The following is a 4,913-nucleotide window of genomic DNA, read 5'->3' as shown; positions in this document are numbered from 1 at the left end:
TGTTGTTCAGTTGCTTTGACGCAATGTATTTTGTTTAAAGCTCTATATAAATAAAGGTGACTTTGACTTTGACTAAAGAACTTGTGATTGATTTTACAAAGAAAAAGGAGAAAGTCCTCCCAGTCACAATTAATGGTCAGCCGATTTAAATTGTTCACTCATATAAATTTTTAGGTGTCCATTTGGATGAAAAATTAAATTGGAAAGAGAATACTAATGTTTTAATAAAGAAAGCTCATTAAAGACTTTTCTTTTTGAGAAAACTCAGATCTTTTAACATTAGTACAAAGCTTTTAGATGTTTTCTATCAGGGGATCTTGGCTAGTGTTTTTTTTTAGACCTGTCTGCATTGTTGGATTATTTTTCAATTACAGCTAAGCTGTTACTTTACACATACACTACCTTGGTAGTAGGATACACCAAGGCCTTATACATACATTCATTTTACACTACACACATCAATTTGCAAAGGAACCAGGAGGACTTTTGGGCTTTTTTTTCCTTTTTTTTCTTGGACCTATTATGCACAACCTGGACTAAATATTACATTTTTCCAATTTCAGCGGTTTTGTGTTGGTACAATACTGGAGATACTAATTTGTTTCTTCTACTATTTGTTTTATTTTGTTATTTGTGCAATAAATGGGCTGGCTGTTAGCTGCTTCATATCATTTGGCCCAAATTTCTTTTTTTTATCCTCCCAAGAGTCAAACCTAGCCCTATATTTATTCAGAGTAATATAACACAGTGTTATACTGATAACTTTTGCTGTGTTACAACAACAACAACAGTCTCTTATATAAATCACCAGGGGGGTCTGCGCTCACACAACCTGAACAGAATAGTGAGGCAGATTTTTCTTTGGGCCCAGTGCAAGTTCCTGTCACTCAGGGCAGTTTACATTCCAGGGCATTTGAATGTGAGAGCAGATTTACTGTCCAGACAGACACTACCGATGCGGGAATGGAAACTCCACCCAGAAGTAGTGAAACAGATTTGGAGAAAATTTTACAAAGCGGAGGTGGACCTCTTCGCCTCCCATCAGAAAGCGCAATGTCTCCTCTACTTCTCTCTGAGTCGCCCAGCCCCCCTGGGTCTGGATGCAATGGCACACACATAGCCCAAAATGTGCCTGTATGCATTTCCTCCAGTTTCTCTGCTCCCGGGAGTTCTAGCCAGAGTTTGCCAACAAGAGTCTTGCCTCTTGCTGATAGCACCATGTTGCCTGAACAGAGTGCGGTTCTCAGAGATAATATCTCTCCTCGACGGCTCGCCATGGGCAATTCTGGAGAGGAGGGACCTTCTGTCTCAGGAAGAGGGCACGATATTCCATCACAGGCCCGACCTGTGGAATCTTCATGTTTGGTCCCTGATGGGTACCAACTGAGAGACACAGGGCTTTCGCCGGATGTTATTGATACCATTCTTAGTGCTAGGACTTCCTCCACTAGACAGAGTTATGCCAGTAAATGGGGTGTTTTTGAAAGGTGGTGTGTTGTACACAATGTAGATCCAGTCAACTGCCAGATTGCTTCAGGCTCTTGCAGGCTCTGTCTATCTCTCCATCATGCTTAGACATTGCCCCAGGAATGGTGAAAGTGATTTTGCATCCTCATCCTGATTACCTGCCTAAGGTTCCATTTTCAGCTGTACATCCAGTCATTCTAGAGGCCTTCTGCCCTCCACCGTTCACAACACCAGAGCAGGAGAAATCTTATCGACTGTGTCCAGTCCGTGCTCTTCAGACTTACATCCAGGTTGGTCCTCTCCGCACACATTCATAAGATTTTATAGTTTGGATGTTCATGCTACTCCGGGCTCTCATGTCCTTGAGTAAACAATCACAAGCTAATGTCTGAGGCCTTCTTGTGGTTTTGTGAGCACATCTGCACAACCGTAGGGGTCCAGACATTTTCAAGCATGGCAGTGTGGGTATTCTCGTTCCCAATGTGTTGAGCAGCATAGCATCGACTGTAGCTTTCAAGAGGGAATGTTCCCGGTTACTTGACTGTAACCTTGTTCCCTGAGAAAGCGGAACGAGATGCTGTGCTGCGTTGCCATGCTGAAGATGTCCCAGGACTGCTCTTCAGACAAAATATCCTGATGATGCACCTGTGGATTATCTATTAATAGCCCCATGTTGCGTGTACTGATGACATCATCAACCAAGGCTATGTTACCTACTGGTCAATTCTATCGACGTGTTACACACATTATTCACAGCTGGTCACGATTAAGACATTTCCCAATGCGCTGAGCAGCACAGCATCTCGTTCAACTTTCTCAGGGAACAAGGTTACAGTCAAATTACCGGGAACGTTCTCCGGAAGGGAGACCGCCTGGCAATACCAGGTGCTGTAAACTTTTGGATTTTTTCGCTAATTGTCTTAAAATCTTACACAAAAAAAGTCTATGCCCGATTTCAAAAGCAAACTAGGTTTGGGCCTGGTAAGTACTTGGAAGGGAGACTGCCTGGGAATACCAGGTGCTGTAAGCTTTTGGATTTTTTCACTAATTATCTAATAATCTTGCAAAAATAAATAAATAAAAGAGTCTATGCCCGATCTCGGAATGGGAGACCACCTGGGAAAACCAGTTGCTATAAACTTAAGGGTTTTTTCTTCCCTACTAAAATAATGCACTGGCGATTAGAGTGACTGATCTTTATATAGCCCTCTCTTTGCAAAAGCCCTCGCTTATGGCCAAACCAACCTGACTATGTCTGATCTCGGAAGCTTAGCAGGTTTGGGCCTGGTTAGTACTAGGTTGGGAGACCGCCTGGGAATACCAGGTTCTGTAAGCTTTTGGATTTGTTCACCAATTACCTAATAATCTTGCAAAAAAAAGTCTATGCCCAATTTCAGAAGCAAAGCAAGTTTGGGTTTGGTTAGTAATTGGAAGGGAGACCGCCTGGCAATACCAGGTGCTGTAAAGTTTTGGATTTTTTTACTAATTATCTAATAATCTTGCAAAAAATAAATAAATAAAAGAGTCTATGCCCGATCTCGGATTCTAAAGCAGGTTTGGGCCTGGTTAGTACTTAGATGGGAGACCACCTGGGAATACCAGGTGCTGTAAGCTTTTGGGTCTTTTTCCCTACATATACAATGCACTGGTGATTAGAGTGGCTGATCTTTAAATAACCCTCTCTTTGCAGCAGCCCTCGCTTATGGCCAAACCAAGCTGGCTATGTATGATCTCGGAATCTAAGGAGGTTTGTGCCTGGTTAAATAGTCCTTTCTTTGCAGCAGCCCTTGCTTACGGCCGAACCAACCTGGCTATGCCTGATCTCGTCTGATCTAGGAAGCTAAGCAGGTTTGGTTAGTACTTGGATGATAGACTAGGGAATAGGGATAGGGAATTCCAGGTGCTGTAATCTTTTGGATTTTTTCACTAATAACCTTATAATCTTGAAAAAAAAAAGAAAGAAAAGTCTATGCCCAATTTCAGAGGCAAAGCAGGTTTGGGTGTTGTTAGTACTTGGAAGGGAATACCAGGTGCTGTAAGATTTTGGATTTTTTCACTAATTATCTAATAATCTTGCCAAAAAAATCTCATGCCCAATCTCAAAATCTATGCACGTTTGTACCTGGTTAAATAGCCCTCTCTTTGCAGCAGCTTTCGCTTATGACCATAACAACCTGGCTATGCCTGATCTTGTCTGATCTCGGAAGCTAAGCAGGTTTGTGCCTGGTTAAATAGCCCTCTATTTGCAGCAGCCCTCGCTTACGGCCATACCAACCTGAGCCTGTATAGGGAGCTAATCAGTTGCAAGTCAGTATTGGCTGCAAACGGTAAAGAATGCACACCATAGGTGTCTTTGTTTTTGTTTGTTTTATGTTAGAATCAATGTTTATTTTTTAGTTTTTTGGGTTTGGGTTTAGTTTTTTTTATCTTATTTAATCCTCCCAGCAGCATATGCTGTTTGGGAGGAACTTAAATATTAGTCTATGTGCTTTTTGTTTTTGATTGACGGACTCGTTAATGGATTTGGCAATGGCAGGAGAATCATGGACCGGACCGGACGGACCGGACAAACAACAAAGAGATGGACATGGACAGAGGAAAGAAGAAAGAAAGGAAAACATGAAAAGAGTGTACAAAAAGGAAGCAACGATTACAGTGGATTTACAAGATAAAAAAGAAGTAAGAGCATTGGATATTATAAAAGCAGTGATGGAGAAAATTGGGGAAGGAAAGATTCTAGCAGTGAGACACAAGTAAACGAGTAACAAGTATGCGAGTATAAAATTACACTTAAACAGGAGGAGGACACAGAAATTTTAATGAATGGACTGAACATTAAAGATATGACTTTTGAGGTTAAAAGACAGAGACCATGTTGTTTCTTTCATGCACCTGCCTGCTTACATTGAAGATGAGGACATTTTAAATAAACTGAAACAGTGGGGAGTTTTCCCTCTATCCACAATTAAAAGGACGGTGTATCCAGGCACTAATGTTGATGATGGCACCCGGTTTATAAAAGCAAGGTTCCAGAGAGAGGTGGCCTCATTACCATATAGCACAAAATTGGAGACAGCTGAGAGGCCACAATTTTTCCGGTTGATGCACAGTCACCAGGTGAAAACCTGTCAGCTGTGCACGAGCCCGGATCATGTGAGTAAAGACTGTCCAGATTTCAGGTGCTACATATGTGAAGAGAGGGGCCACTTCGCAAGAGAATGCAAAGTGGTTAAATGCCCGGATTGCAGAGAGGTCCTAAATAAATATGAATGCTGGATGGAGGGAGAGGAAAAGTGAGAGGAAGTGAGAGGAGCAGGTGTGCGGGCAGGTGCATGAAAGAGATACAGAAAAGGAGCAAGAAGGAGAAATCAGAGGAATGGTAGTGAGCCAAACTACAGAAAATAACGGTAGTAAAGAACGAATGGACAAAGGGAATAGACAGGTGG

General features: G+C 42.0%; 1 pseudogene; it reads left to right on the top strand.

Moving 5' to 3' along the window:
- Positions 1–2,694: 2,694 nt before the first annotated feature.
- Positions 2,695–2,803, top strand: LOC132128318 (5S ribosomal RNA; annotated as a pseudogene).
- Positions 2,804–4,913: the final 2,110 nt, after the last annotated feature.

The sequence above is a fragment of the Carassius carassius genome, chromosome 45 (assembly GCF_963082965.1).
Source record: "Carassius carassius chromosome 45, fCarCar2.1, whole genome shotgun sequence".
Classification (NCBI taxonomy): Eukaryota; Metazoa; Chordata; class Actinopteri; order Cypriniformes; family Cyprinidae; genus Carassius; species Carassius carassius.
This window is presented reverse-complemented; position numbering and strand designations above follow the sequence as displayed.